We start from the raw sequence: 17,559 nt of genomic DNA on the forward strand, positions 1-17,559 counted from the left end.
CTTAGTAATGGTTTAAAAACTATTTCTATTATCATGACACGAATACTTACGAAGCTTTTTCTGTACTCAAAGGATGCTGCTTCAGTTGGGTGTCGTCATGTGAGGGGAAATCAAAGGGTGCTTCTTCAGGTTTAGATAACTATTACGTAATATATACGATTTGGGGTACATAATTTTATGTAATATGCAAAAAATCTTAAGTACAACTCATCAAAGTTGATAGAGCACATTGCTATGCACAGTGAAAGTTTTTTGTACTAGAGGATACGTTTTGCTAAGATCATAAATGGCGCCAGAGGGCGCGTTGGTATGATGAAAGTGCAGATAGATCAAAATAACGTTAACTATTGGTTTAAAACCAATAATTTAATATAATTTAAATAATGTTGTGTTTACAGTTTTGTTTCTTGAGTAAAACATTAAATCTACTATTTCAAGCTTATGATTTTCGTAGTTTTCCCTTACATACATTTCAGAATGATGAACGGTAAACCAATCTTCTATTTCATTCTTATCAATTTTATAATTTTTACTCACATATGTTTAACAAAGACGGTTGTTGTTACTAGATATGTTGTATTACTTAGTCTCCATCGATGAATTGTGTTATTAGGAAGATGGTCTTATTAGACTTATTGCATACCTCCACCGATTTTGTATTTTTGTTGTTCTTGTTAGTGGAAATATATCAAAATCACTTTCAAAACTCTATTTCTATTGGTGATTAAAGTTACATCATTTATTATGATACTTTATTTCAGGTGTTACATTTCCAGCTGACCCAACGAACACTGTTACTGGGTAAAATGTGTTGTCAGCATTAGCGTGCATCACATGGTGCACATAGTCAAGATTCCCCTTTTTGGACACCCATAATGAAGGATCAGTAAAAATATTGTCTTATTGTTATCCATTCTGAAATTCCTGTCATTATTCATTTAATCTAGATTAAAGTTTGGTGTATTTTAAATTTTGCTCAAAGTTACTTGAGAGCTACCTGCCTTAGCTATCCCTAATTTAGCAGTTTGTTTGTTTGTTATGAATTTCGCGCTAACTACACGAAAGCCATCTGCCCTATCCATCCATAATTTAGCAGTGTAAGACTAGAGGGAAAGCAGCTAGTCATCACCACCCACCACCTGCCAACTCTTGGGCTACTCTTTTATCAACGATTAGTGGGATTCACCATAACTTTATAACGTCCTCATGGCCAAAAGAACGAACCTGTTTGATGTAACGGGAATTCGAATCCGTGTCCCTCGGATTACGAGTCTATCGCCCTACAAACCTGACCATGCCGAGCCAAATTAGTAGTGAAAGACTATAAGCAAGGCAGGTAATCATCGCCACCCAACGCCAACTCTTGTGCTACTCTTTTACCAACACATAGTAGGATTGACCGTCAAAAGGGCTACCATATTTAATGTAATAAAGATTCAAATCCGCCACACTCATATCGCGAATCAGTACTGTGCAAAAGTGTTAGGACAAAGAATATTTTATCATTCTTTCCATTTCATGGGGCTAATTCTTTAATGCCATTACAGAGTGTAAATGTCGACACTGGTAATGCTTTACAATTGGCAATTGAATAAACCATACTGAGAATACTTATTATTATTTAGTATTCTCGTATACTTGTACGAAGGGTATGCCATAAGGGTTCTGATTGAATGAACATACTAACTAAATTTAGAACCTGAAACAGCTGTCATGGTACCCCATGCAGTATTTGAACCATATAGAAAAAAGAAGCTAGCATATGGAGCCGGTATATCTACTAGAAGAAATGAATTTAACAGTCCTCTAAAAATAAATCTTGATAAAAACATGTTTGACACTATATAATAAATTTTGTTTTCATGTCATGGCCCAAAACGTGTAGGGAATTATAAGTAGAGCAGAGAGTTCATATAAAAGTTTTACTTAATACTGGTTAAACTCTGTCAAAAATTGCTGCAGACATGAAGCGCTCCTCAAACACTGTTAAGTATACCCTAGATCGTGAGACTAAATTTCAAAACAAGAAAAGAAAAGGAGAAAACCTAAACTCAGTAATACTACTGGTGTTAAGTATATTCATTCATGCAACGTTTGGACAGAAGCAAGACTGCCACGGATCTCAAGTATGAGATAAACGATCATGTACCAAATGATAGAAAAGTGTCCAAATCTACAGTATCGAAAAACTCAATGAGATTGTAATATCTTTCCGCGTAACAGTTTTAAAAAAATCCTTTATTTCGATCTCCAAATATTGTTAAGAGATTAACATTTGCTGAAAAGTATAAAACTTGAATGTTGATTGTTGGAAAAAGTTGTTATGGACGGATGAATTCGAGTTTGAAATGTTTGGTTCATAGTGTAGGTTGTATGTTTGGAGGAAATAAATGGTGAAATATACTTACCTCAATGTATTACACCTAACTTGAAGCACGAGAGAAACAGTGTGATTGATTGAAGATGTTCTCTGCCGAGGCGGCAGGAGATATTTGTAAAATGAATGGAATAATGGTCTGATGCAAGTACCATCAGATAGTGGTCTGTTATGATACACCCAATGGTTTGTGTATTCTTGGTAAAAGGATTCTACTAACAAGAAGATAATAACCCCAAACACTCATCAACCCAATGCAGAAATTACTTGGCTCAGAAAGAAGCTACTGGAATCATTAAAATGATACAATGACCCCCACAGAGCCTCGATTTGAATTCATTTGGACAGATCTGAGATTTGATAGATCAAAAATTTGATAAATCAAAAGCTACTTCTAAGGAAACTTTGTGGGAGTGTATTAGATACATTTGGAGTAAAATCCCAAAGGACACTAATTAAATATGTACCAAAAATGCCTGAAAGACTATCTGAGGTTATTACAGCTAAAGGGAGACATACAAAATATTAACTGTTTGATCTCAAGCACTTCCACTGAGTTTCTTTTTGTACTAAATATAAAGATCAATAAACTTTTGATGTTTCACTTATGATTTATATTCTACTGTTCTTTCAAAGTAGCCTGAAATCTAATTTTTGACTTTGTTCTAACACTTTTGTGTAGTACTATATATGTATGCGTGTGAACAAAACTGATATGAAACTGTAAGGTTGTACGTTAAATTACTGCATGATATTTGGAAATTTAAATAAGCATCCTTTTCAGGAGAATAATTGTAAAACTATGTTATGCAAATAAATTATAGAAACGAAAACTGTACTACAATACGTTAAATATGTAATTAATCAAATACATGATTGGCTGTCTTGTTCAATATTTATGAAAACGAAACATTAAATGTGATAAAACCTTTTCAGTACTGAGTTATAACATTTTGATTACCTTTACAGATAAAAACTCCTTGTTCTTAGTTTTAATATTATCCACCACGGTCCTCATATGTCCTTTTGGAATTTAAGTTTTATGTTTTTAACGAAATGCACAGTATTTCTACGGGTCAAAGCATCTTCTAACATATCTATTAATTTAAGCTTCTTAAGCTTATTCTGTTTATCCCTGATTTACTCTTTTACATCTTTAGTAAATTAATTAGGTTTTATCTCCTCTGTTATTATTTTCCTCTTTTTAAGAATTTGGATAGCTTGAATTAAAAGGAATTTGTTTTTATACTTTCCCAAATCCATCCCACATCACATTTAACTCAATTCCTCAATTTATTAATAAATAAACTTGGTCTAGAGATCCTGCTGTTTTATTTGAAACTTAGGAATTAGAATTTCATTTCTTTTTAATTTTAAACTTGTAAAACAAAATCGAGCACTCTTCCCTAAATATTCTCTATTAAACTATTGCATTCATATCTGTAACTATAAATCTAAAACGATATTTCTCTGGTGATTGTTTCTTGAACCATTTGTTATAGAATCCCATTCTGAATCAGTTCACGAAATTTCTTTTCTCGCTTTTCGACACCAGACAATTTCAATACTGGCGAAAATACTATTGTAATTGATCAGTATGAAAGAAGTACTACTCACCGAGACTCTATACTAACATACTTAACTAGCAGACAAGATTTAGGCTTGCGACAAGAGTTGGAAAAACAAATTAAAGAAAAGTGCAATTACTGGGAACATGTCTTGGAGTGTGTAATAGCTGTTTTTCGTACATTAGCTTAACGTGACCAGGCTATTCGAGGAACAGATGAAAAATTTGGTTCACTGCAGAATGGAAATATTTAGAGCTGCTTGATCTCATAAGTCAGTTTGATCCATTTTTAGCAGGGCAAATTTCGAAATATGGAAATTCTGGAAAAGAAAATCCTTCTTACTTATCTAAAACCATCTGTGAAGAATTCATTGAGCCAATGGCTCAGAAGGTCCACACGTTCATTGTTGATGAAGTAAATTCTTCTGGTTGTTGTAGCTTGTTAGTTGACTCGACGCCAAATCTATCACATATAGATCAGTTAAGTGTTTTACTTCAATACTTAAAAGATCGGCAACCTATTCAACCCTTTTACCTTTCTAGAACTGAAAAGTCATACAGGTGAGAAAATGGCAAACCAGGTATTGCAGTACTTACGTGCAGTTTGCAAATTTAATTTTTCAAATTGTAGGGGTCAATCTTACGACAATGCTGCTAACATGTCTGGGCATTATAAGGAGATGAAGCAAAAGATTTTAGAAAAAAATACGTTTGTCATATATGTGCCCTGTGTGGCCCATTCACTAAATATGGTAAACCGAAGTGCTGTTGACTGCTGTCAACTAGCAGTTAATTTTTCTCTACAACGCATTTCCTCTATACACATTTTCCAGCCTCAACCCGCCGGTGGAAAATTCTTAAAGTTGTCTTGGAAATGAAAGTGTGTTAAAATCTTTCCTTGACACCAGATGGGAGGCAAATGCTCTGTCAACAACAGCAATTTCGAAGTCTTTCTTTAAGATTTTGGAAGATTTAGGATGTATAGTTGAAGACCAGTCACAAAAGGAAGACACTAGAAGAGAAGCAGACAATATTACAAATAAGATGCAAGAGCTAGAATTTGTTTTCATGTTGATCATGTGGGATGAGATTTTGTAAAAAATTCATGAAGCAAGTCAAGTTCTGCAAAATGAGGATGTGAACTTAAAAACATATGCAGATCTGTACGGGTCATTAGCTGACAAACGACGCACTTTAAGGAATGACTTTGAAAGATTTGAAACACTTGCAAAAGCAATACTATCAGATGTTAATTACAATGCAGCTCAAACTCGCAAACGTGTTAGAAAGAAGGTACTAAATGACGGAAATGCACAAAAAGAAGATCTGAATGCCAGAGATAAATTTCGTTTCATCACCTTCTATACAATCGTTGACAAACTAGAAACCCAGATGAGATGAAGAGGAGAGGTGTACAAAGAAATAGCAAACAGATTTTCTTTCCTAAGTGATGAGCCAAATGATGTCACTTCATTTGCTGAAACTGAAAGGTACTTTCAGTATTCCCAAAAGCTAATTGATGCTTACCCAGAGGACTTGGACAATAATCTATCTGCCGAGCTTCAACAGTTTCATTCATATGTGCTCCATGAGTTCAGTGCAACAAAAACTGTAAAAACCAGATTCAGTCATGCTAAACTTTATAAAATAATTTCAAAAGACAAAATTGGGTGTGCGTTTCCAAACGTAAACATTGCATTGCGTATATATTTAGCATTAATAATCACAAATTGCACAGTTGAGCATTGAGCATTCATTTTCTCAACTGAAGCATATTAAAAATCCCAACAGAACAACGATGCGACAAGACAGGCTGGATGCCTTGTTTCTGCTAAGTATAGAAGCAGATTTGTTACGCCAAATTAGTTTTTAGGACTTGATCAAAGACTTTGCAACTAAAAAATCTAGAAGAAAACTTTTTAAAATTTAAGTAAATAATTTGCTTAAAGGGTTTCAAGTTCAAAGTGAGAAATTGTTAACAACAAAGCGAAATTTTTTTTAATAAAAGGGTTTTGAGTAAGTGTTTCATTTTTGTTAACATCTGAGTGTGAATTTATTAACATCAAAGTGAGAATTGTTAACTCAGAGTGAAAACAAATATACAGTAAAAGTAATTATTTTTAATTATCATTAATCAAAGAAGTGATTTCCCTCATCATTTCTAAATAAAAGGCCTCATTCATTGCTTGATTTTGACCTCCGCTAGTCCAGCGGTAAGTCTACGGATTTACAATGCTACAATTAGGGATTCCATTCCCATCGGTGGGCTCAGCAGATAGCCCGATGTGGCTTTGCTATAAGAAAAAACACAGACACGTTGTTTGATTTTGATCCATGCTCAATCTCTTTAATAAAATAAAAAAGTTTTTATTTGATATAGTTTTTGGGTTCTGACCTGGAAGAAAACTGAGGAATGGTTTTAAATTTTTAAACTTTTATTTCACTTTCAGCACTTATTGAGTCTTAATGTCTTGTCAGTTAAGCAATGGAGGGGCCAAAGGGGGGCAGCATTGTTGAACTGTACTTAGGGCATCAGTTGCCCTTGATCCGACCCTGATCTCCCTAATAACCTTTCAATTAAGCCTTAAATCCTTCCAAGTAATTCATTCTTCTGTTTAGCCTTGTCTATTTATATATTCACTTCTGAAGTTCTTTAACCTTTTCAATCAGTTCTTCGTATATATAATTTTCAACATCATTCAACCCTACTTGCACTACAACAAAAATGTACCTTGGTACCATCAACAAAACTGTCAATACAATTATATTATCTTGTACGTTGACTTCTGGAAAGCAAATTTTAATTGTAGTTTTCTATATTTCCGACTACAAAATTTTCTTCTATTTACTTAATGATAGAGTTCTCCATTACAAAACCTCTTGCTTATCTTTTTCCTGAATGCATATTGCAAACTATTAAAGTATATCAGAAACTTATAACAATCATTCTCAAATTGGAGTAAATGTACATGAACAACATCAACAAAATGATAACCTGTTATAATAAAAAGATTTAATGTGCAAAAAATAACACCATCATCGAGAATTACACACATGTCAGAGGACATCACGTTTTAAAGTTCAAAGCATCTGTTGGAGAGGCTTTCATTGACTGGGGTCCGAAGTATTTGTCAACTCGGTTACCAAGTTTAATAATCTGCTTACTTTTTTATTTTTTATAAAAATGGATTATTTACTTTTGTTTATAAAAGAGAATTACAGCAGCACATTTTCACACATGAATTTATACGTAAGAAAATCTGTACTAATGCGGTAACAAACTAAATAATAAAGCAGTGCATACAAAAGTGGATTTACCTCATAGTAATTTTGATTTTTAAAACAAATCTATTACTTGTATAAGATAATTTTAGATTTAAACATTTACTGCATATTTAACTTGTTATTATCTCAATAACACAGTACAGTTTACATAAATCAGCTAATAAAAAATAGTCAAATAAGTAGAGGTAACAGCACTGACGACACCAGAAACATAGTTGACAAGAATTTAACGTAGTTGACAGTTTGGTAAACAATCAATATTTGTCGACATTAATAGAAAATAATTTCCTCAAAACTGACCAGGTATACAAAAGTGATGCAACATATAATTGGACTTTGAAAAATCATGAAAAAATCTAAACAATCAAAAACAATTTAATACAGTGCGCTGTATGTTACATAGTTGACAATACTGTTTGCACAGTCATATCATTGTAGTATCTCGTTATCTCTATCAAATACCTTTCATATAATCAAATTAATACAACATGTTTCTTTTGTTTAATTTGGAGCATGTCAAGTATGAAAAAGTATGAAATGTCATATTATCTTTATTGTGTAGAGAAAAGTAACACAGTTGACAAAACATACCATTAGTTTAAAGTTAAATACCATCTTGGCCTTCATCAAATTAAAGTGTAAACTTGATTATCCATAGCAAATTTTAAAATGTCTTTCAAAAGTGTTACTGGTATTTTGACATATGCTTCAATATATCTTCCCATATTTTTGGATCAACTTTACAATAGCAACTTCCCACACACCGTGGTTCGGGAATTATGGGAAGAACATTTTTGTATGCATACCAGCACACATCCTTAATAGGCCTGAGCCAGTAACATTTGTTGCTTCCAATTTTGTGCATACATTTCATGGACACATCTTGTTCATCAAAATCCAGGAATATTGCTGGGTAGGGCATACCGTCATATGACACAACAACATGTTTGTCCAACAATGTTTCCCCATCCACTTCCTTTTCCAGTATTTCATATTGAATTAAAGATTCCGTATGTCCCTTCTCAGCTGTCTCTGTTCTTTGACCTGTCTTCTTTGTTGTTGCTGGTCCCTGCTGTGCCTCGTCTGCTGCTTCTGGTCTGTGTTTTGTTTTGTCTGCTGTCGTTGGTCTGTTTCCTGTCTTCTCTTATATTGCTGGTCTGTTTCCTATATTTTCTTATTCTTATATAACGCACAGCAAGCATCATTCTTGCTTCTTTTTGACACATTTTTATTTTTGTGCCATAATACAATTTACTGAAAGGTAATACAATGAATTTTGTCAACAATGTTACTAAATCTGTAAACACTGTGACTATTTAAGGTAACATAGCTGACCATAACAGCATTGACATATTTGTTGTAAACATGACTACACATGCACACACAATTACTATTGTCGCTCAACCACATGTACAACTTTATTAAGACCTTCAGCAAAATGCGTTTTGAAAATTATATTTACAAGCTCTATTCTTTGAACACGTCACGGTGGTAGCAATGTTGACTTGAATTTGTGAAATATACCAGCCTCAAAGTGAATTCTTGCACGATTCTTCGAATGAACGCTTGGCTGTCAATTGAGGGTCCCGCCAAAATGTCTAGCATTGACACTGACAACACCACCTGCTGAATGGGACCACTCATTTGTTCATGTTCAGGTGTATTTTCTCACAGTAACATAGTTGACACTAAAACTAGGGACATAACTTATAATGGTTGTATAAAAAATACAGTTGAGATTTTGAATATTTTGCTGCATTTTAATAAAAACAATATACATAAATAAAAAAAATAAAACTTCGGTTCCTTGTACCAAATATTTATCAGTCAGCAATACCAACTGTTAAAGGTTTGCTTGTTTTTAAATTTCGCGCAAAGCTATACGAGGGCTATCTGCGCTCGTCGTCCCTGATTTTGCAGTGTAAGACTAGAGGGAAGGCAGCCACCTCTTGGGCTGCTCTTTTACCACAATATTATAATGCCCCCACGGCTGAAAGGGCAAGCATGTTTGGTGCGACGAGGATTTGAACCGCGCCCCTCGGATTACGAGTCGAACGCCTTAACCCACGTGGCCATGCCGGCCACTGTTAAGGAAATATGATAAGGGGCATTTTCAAACGTCAAATTATTGATATATAAAATTATTCCTTTATAGTATACAAACTTAAGTAATCAAAATATTTGATTTTTTTACAACTGTATCTAATAATATCATATTTTACAGATAAAATATACATCAAAAACAGAATTTTCGTAACGATTTTTCATTTATGAGCTGTAGGACATAAATGATACTCCAACTGAAGAACGACCGATACATGGATATCAGCGACGTAGTGAGACAAAGAGTCACTCTTATATTTTTATTATTCTTTTACGCAAAAACAAATTATTAATACCATTTCATGATGAGGAGATGCTATATAAACTAAAAATGATATACCATTTTCTATTTTTATGGCTCAGTGTTACACCTTGTTATATGATGTTAAATGGCCAATAGCGGATAATTATAAACAAATTAAATGCGTTACATACAGCCAACACGTGCATGTATAATTCAAAAGTCGTAAACCTAATAAGATTTAGTTGACACTCAGGAACAAAAGATTTTTACCGTTACATCACTGTTAAACATTGTCTTCAATAGCTTTAACTTTTTGTATTGTTTTGCACCCTTATGAAACCACAATACTTGCACATTCTCTCTCTTATATACACTCGTATCTTCACATAGTAACTTATACCCTACTTCTAACCAATTCCTTTTCCTCTCGCCTACTTTTTGTTACCAAGCTGTTATTTTCACCTGCTAATAACGCAGTCTCCCCCAAAAACTATTTCCAATTTACATTCAAGTAGGTAAGCTCTAGAAGTGTAGTGTATTCATATTTCTGAACCTTCTAACAACGGTCTATACGTAGACGGTAGCTTGAGACGTGCCTTACTAACGAGAGTCAATGACAAACTTATAGCTGAGTTGGTAGAAAAGTCTCGTGTCCGATTCTGAACTGAGAAAAAAAGAAAAAATTACCACAGATCTATATTTCATTAAAACATGAAAATCAACACCGAAAATATGTACGTTTGAATTCTACCATTTCTCCATTGTGTTTCACAACTTTTGTGTTTGTTCGTCGTAGACACTTTTGCTAAATAAAAGAACCCATAGCGCTATGTTTAAATGGTAAATAACGATAGTATCTCGTATAACACGCTCCAGTTATCAAGAATTGGTAAAAAAAGGGTTAAGTACCACCTTCGTTTGTGTTCTCATAGGAAAAACAGCTAACATTCAATAAGTTGAGTTAACAAAATTTCTACCATGTAACACGGAAAGTAGCATAGAAGGTGTTTTTGTAATGTTTGTTTAAATTCGCGAAAAGCTTCAAGAAAGCTCCTAGTTTAACCTAATTTGGAAGTTAAATGAAATTTTACCCTCACTCCAGTTACGCCCCACAGATGAATGAGACATTCTTACTTTTATATTTTTCTGGCGAAGTGCAGAACTTCAGTTCTACGGTTCGTCATGCTAATCACTGCGCTTCGCTAGCAACGAGAGTTGAAAAGAATATTTAAACTTATGTTTTGTTTATAATGAAAACGAGTGAGGTCGTTAACAGCAAACAAACAAATACGTAAATTTAAAAATAAAGTAAAAGTTTACAAGTGCAACAAAGCCACATCTGCTGTGAGTTTTTCAAGAACTTTAATTAGCGCAAGGATGCCAACTGATGAAACATTGTATTTCAGTAATTAAAACGTTATGAATACTTAATTAACTTTTCTTATTTCCAGGATGATTTTTAGTTTTGATTCATGTAAGTAGCTTGCTTTGATTAATAATAGTAATACTATCTATAAATAGCGTGTTAATAACCAGCAACGAATCAAATTAATTTTTTTTTCTAGCGGATGGAAATTAGAAGGTAATGAAAAATATAAATTTAATACAACTGCAAAAATAACCTAATTAAAATATAATTTCCTAAATTTATGTAAAGGAAGGTTCTATCAGAGCCAGTGGCGTAACAGATAACATGGCTGACTACAGATTAGGAAATTCCACATTTGAATCCTGGCGGGTTCGCAATATTAAGGGTTAATTTTAAAAAACCTCAAAGGTGTTGCGAATTTTTAATTACATAAGATCACTTATTTACTATTGTACCGTTTCTTTATAACTTATTTCACAATATTTTCTATTTAAATGTAAAAGTTTTACATATGAATTCTAGTTACACAACATTCCAATAACAACAAAATTGTAAAAGTTAGTTGCTGTTAATCTTATTTTAATATACCTATAATATAAAATAAACTTATAATAAATAATATGTATTGAGTATGTTTATATTTATGTTAAGGTCATGATTATGTTCATGACCACCATTGGATGTATTTATTATATTTTGTTCAGTTGTGTAAAGTACCTGATGATATCACATTAGTGTTGGCAAAACGAAGTTTTATTCTATTTTATACACCATTTTAGTTGTTTTTAATCTCTAATCCAGTATTTTCTTAATTACATTTAAATGTTTTAAGATTATAGAGCTTAATTAATTATTGTTATCGTAAAACATTAGTACGAGGCTTATTATATTTTTAACGCTACCTTTTTACTTCAGTACCTTAGTGTTGCGTTTTCTCAAGGAGAGGAGTGCATTATGATATCCACAGTGGCACGGAAGAATATCTCCGGACTAACAACACTACAAACCGGGCTTAGATACCCGTGGAGGGCAGAAAAGAGATAGCCCATTGTATAGCTTCGTGCATAATTACAAACAAGCATAATAGTATTTCAACCACACAATGTCATCCATATCCGCTGATTGTGTCGCATTTCGCCCAATATATAGCTCGTCAGGTTGGCTAACACACAGTCAATGGTTAAAATCTATTGCAAACATTTACCTGAAAATCAGTGTTGTAATAAAACCTCAATGCTGCCCCTGTATTTTTTTTATTTTGTTACTTACAAACAAGTTACAAATGATGTGTCACTAGGGAATAAAATCGTGCTTTATATATAATATAACATTGATAGTTTTTCGAAATTAAACAAGAGAGTAGGTTAATAGCCCAACCTCTAACCCTGTAACCTTCTTTATGTTATCCTGAGTCACTGGTCAAGTTTAATAATGATTGATCAAGAAATGTGAAAATGTTCACTGGTGTGCAAAAGAGTTAGGACAAGAGAACATTATGTCCTTCTTTCCATTTAATGAGGCTAATTCTTTAATGCCATTACAGAATGTCTATTTCAACACTATGGTAATGCTTCACTTATCCCTGTTGACAAATGAATGAGTCAAGGTGAGAATACTTGTCATTCTTTAGAAATCTCATATATGTTTGTACCAACGGAATATCATAAGTTGCATGCAGTGTCTGAACTTTATGAAAAGAAGCTAGCAAGTAGATGATATATAGTACCAGATTATATTACATGAAGTCAATATAATAGCTCTTCGCAAATAAACCTTGATAAAAAAAAAAAGTATTTAACACTATATATTAAGTTTTGTTCTCACAACATAGAAAGCATAGAGAATTTGCATGAAAGTTTTACGAAATGCTGGTTGGTCTCTCCGACAAATTTCTGTATACTTGAAATGCTTTCCAAATGCTGCCAAGTACACTCAAGATCATGACACAAAGACTGGTAAATTTGAAAATCGAAAAGGAAAAGATAGAACTAGGCCTGTTTCTAGAAGAATGAAGGCCCGTGGCTAATTTTTTTGCGCCCCCTTGGCTACAATTTTTATTATATAAACAAAATCATATTTTTATTATATAAACATTTTTATTTAACATATTACTTTACAAATGTTTCACTTTATTATGTTTTTTGAATTAATAATTTTATACACACCTACCTACTGATTATGAGCTGGCATCCGATTGAACAGACGAGCCTTTATTTTGTGTAAATTCATTAATAATATTTCGAAAATCGACTTCTTTGGCCAGAGACGTTCAACATCGAGAATTGCCAGTGGCTGTAATCGCGTTTGCTTTATTGTTGAGTGTGTGTAACATTTCAGTCGCTCTAACTTAGAAAAACTCCGTTCGCCGGTACAGTTAATCACCATCAATAACAAGTATTGATGCATTTAAGACATTGGGAAAATTTTCTCCAAGCTGATGCTGCATAAGTATATTGAATGAACGAAGCTCTACACTGAACGAATCGTTTGCGTTATCAGAACGGCAGAAAACAGCAGCAAATTGAATCATTTCATCGTCAAGCAATTTTTTTCTAAATCATTGGGATTTGAAAAGACCAGATTTTAGCAGTATTGGGATGCACTGTATCTTCACCGTCACGGATTTTGTTTAAAATGCCAAATATTTCATTTGTGTTGTGATATACTTTCTTTAGAAACTCTAACTCTGACTTCAGTTGGTCGATCATCACAATGAAGACGTCTTCTCAAAATTCTCATGCCTTGCGAATTTGCTTTCGTCGCTTCTCCTGCTTGTTGTCGGTGGTACTCGTCAGCAACAGAGCCTCGTCTTCGTACTCTTCAAAGTTGTTGCGCATTGACCTCACAAAGTCAACCAAAGAATCCAGTGGTATGGATGCGCTGTTCATATCTAATGTAGCACTTTGGAGTTGTATGCTTGTTCGGTTAAAGCGGTTCACGACTGTATCCCAAGTGACAGTAAGAATTGCTGTCTCAAGCTGATTCATCTCTGCCTGCAAACCAGTCGCTTCGAAACGACTGGTTGTCGTACGTGAATGCCGGTCATCGATCTGTTGAAGTTCTTCTAATGCCACACGAATGCCTCCATAGTCCCTACGAAGAGCGTTCGTTGCGTCAGCTCATCGAGACCAGCAAGTATCAGAGAGTTGCTTCCAGACAGGTGCAGTTTTTGAAAGATGTTTTACCAATAAACCCCATCGACTAGTTGAACAGATGAAAAATACATATAGTTTTGGATGGAATCACACTTCTGAGCAACGTTGAGATGCAGAATTGCCGATAAGATTGAGTAAATGTGCCGCACATACAGTATAATTAACTAGCGGATTGATGGCTTCAGTATGTGCTCTGACACAATTGTACACACCTGACATGTTAGCAGTGTTGTCATAAGTTTGCCCTCGACAATTTCTTAACTTCCTGAGCCACTGCATTAAGAACTGCTGATTCCAGTAAATCAATCAACTATTCGCAAGTTGTTGACGACGGGTATGATGATCGTTCTCGCCCTGGATTACCATACTTAGCAAAGTGAGTTGCCAAAAATTATGATATTTTGCAATCAACTCAAGTAACCCCATAAAATTTCCATTATTCTCCCTACCAAAACCTTCTTCTTCCCCACGCAAAGGCAACCCACGTTCGGCCCAGTACAAAATCACATTAAACGAACGTTCAAGAATGGATACCCAAGGCTTGTTTCAAGTTTTTTATCAATGCAGTCTTGCGCAGAAAAACATTGTGCGAGTGCAATTGTAAAATTCCAATGCATTTGTGTTTTTTTCATGTCGTTCCATCATTATACCAGCATGCTTCCAGTTATAAAACACATTGATGAAATAAATATTTCAAGTTGAGAATAAGCGGGAGTAAAAGCAAAAGGTTTGCTTTACGAGTTGAGGGTGAGTAACAAAGCCATGAACGTTCTGTTTTTTCTTTGTCAGTGGATGCACCCGAATAAACATGTGTTGTCCAAAATAACGATGTTGATCTTTGTAACCACACTTTGATGCTGAGAAATTGGCGTCCTTATGCTGGCAGCGTAACCGAAGTGGGCATTTTTCTCCCGACTCAGATTCAGTTAGTTGAGCTTGTATATCTGGTTGTACAGACTGCAACCATAATCCAACATCCAACACAAAATCAACGGTTTCAGATTGCTACGATGCTGAGGCCCCTTCTGTTTCCAAGGTAGGTTAAGTGATATTTACATGGACAGACGCTGGAACGGCTTCGTGGATAGTAGACAAAGTAGCGGCTTCATGGATAGTTGAAGTAACACCTTCAGTGACAGGCGAAGCAGAATCTTCAGAGCCAGACGTAGTGGCAGTAGCCACAAATTACTGTTTAATATACTCTGTTTCTGCAATGACCTTCTCTAAAGACTCAGAGTTTGCAGTAATCTTCTTTCGTTTGCTACTTCCATTTTCGTAAGATCGCTTAGACATTCTTCCTCACAATAAAAAAATCTGAAATAATAATAAATGAAATTAGTAAATGTAATAATAAATGTAAAAACTTAAAATTAAAATAAATATAATGTAGAAAATTTGGGGGTTCCCTCAAATGCGGGGCCTGTTGCTGCAGCACACATAGGCTCTCCTAGATCCGGGTCTGGCTAGAACACCTAAAACCTAAATTCAATGATAATGGTGTTAAGTACGTTCGTTTATGCAGCCTTTGAGACAGAAGAACGAATGCCACTGATCTCAAGCAAGAGATAAACGATCATGTACCAAATGACAGAAAAGTGTCCAGATCTACAGTATCAAGAAGACTCAACGAGAATATTGGTCGTGTATCACTTAAAAAACTTTTACTTCGATCCCCAAATATTCTCAAGAGACTATAATTTGCTGAAAAGTAAAAGAACTGGAATATTTATGATTGAAAAAAGTGTTATGGACAGATTATTCCAAGTTTAAAATATTTGGTTCAAAGTGTAGGTTGTATGTTTGGTGGAAGAGATATGACAGATATCTACCTTAATGCATAGCACTTAACACGAAGCATGAGGGAGGCAGTGTGATTGATTGAGGGTGTTTTTCCGAGATAGAATGTATCTGCAAAATAGATGGAATAATTGACCAGTGCAAGTACCATCAGATAATGATCCTTCATGGTATATGCAGTGGTTTGTGTATTACTGGTAGCGGATTCTAAGAAGATATCAAGACGATAATGACCACAAACACACATCCAACCTATACAGAAATTACTTAGTTCAGAAAGAAGCAACTGGAGTCATTCAACTGATTAGCTCCCACAGAGCCCAATTTCAATCCTATTAAGCAGATCTGGGATTTGATAGATCAAAAACTTGACAAATCAAAAGTAATTTTCAAATAAACTCTATAGGAGTGTGTTAGACACTTTTGGAGTAAAATACCAAAGGATACTTTCATTAAATATATTGCAACAATGCCTGAAAGATTGTCTGCAGTTATTAACTCAAAAGTGGACACACAAAATATCAACTGTTTGCTGAACTCAAGCACTTCCATTGCGTTTGTGTTGTACCAAATATGAAGATTAATAAAATTCTAACGTTTCATCCGCGATTCACCTTCCACTGATCTTTGAAAGTAGCCTGAAATATAAGTTTTGACTTAGTCCTAACAATTTTGCACAGTACTGTATTGTTTGTTTGTTTACGTTTTAGTTAATTTTGAGACGTGTGTGGGTATTGAACAAATTATTTCATGACAGTCACTTTGTAATAATAATTACTACATTGTTGAGTATAAAGAGCAAACAGAATATCAAACAGCACAGGCCCCCTGCTGGAACAGCAGTAAATCTGTGGATTTACAACGCTAAAATCAGGGGTTTGATTACCCTCGGTGGACAGAGCAGATAACCTGATGTGGTTTTGCTTTTAAAAACACACACAAATGGCATAAAAAACAATGCTGTTTTTCATTTTGAATACGTGGTGAATAATCATCCGTGCTTATGCCTGCTGAAATGTAAATATATCTGCAAACTGAATTGTACATATATAGTTCAAAAATGGCGCCGCAAGAGCACAGTTTCTGATTAATTTGCAAGTCATCAAGCGTTATGGATGAAGTTACAGAGGCATCATTCGCAATTGTAGTTAACAAGCTTATATAAAACTCATTAATATACGCATAATAGACAATAACACACACTTCGTCTGCAACCTATTAACTCCAAGAAAAAAAAATGACAACGTACATTTATTACAGTATACACATTTCAGCTTATACCTAGGCAAAGTTATAATAAGGTATGTATCAGTGCATGTTTGTAATGAGTATACACGTATTATCCTCTTTTTAATGAAAAGTATAATCTTGAATCATACGTAAGTGAATGTTTTTTCTTATTGACAACTTAGTCGTTATCTACCAACATACGCTTAATTTGTTCTGCTATTTTGTATTTTGCCAAATATATCAAATGATAGATAGATTTTTTTTTAAAAGAAATGTATTCGCTCAGGCACCAGGAACTCAACCTGTCTACGCTCTTAGTTAAACAGATCAATTTTAATACAAAGATACAAAACTATTTAACCTAGGCGCTTTCAAAAGACGGGACTTTCTTCATTATGGAAACTTACATGTAAATAACTTTTAAATAATATC

The sequence above is a fragment of the Tachypleus tridentatus genome, chromosome 1 (assembly GCF_004210375.1).
Source record: "Tachypleus tridentatus isolate NWPU-2018 chromosome 1, ASM421037v1, whole genome shotgun sequence".
In the NCBI taxonomy this organism is placed as follows: domain Eukaryota; kingdom Metazoa; phylum Arthropoda; class Merostomata; order Xiphosura; family Limulidae; genus Tachypleus; species Tachypleus tridentatus.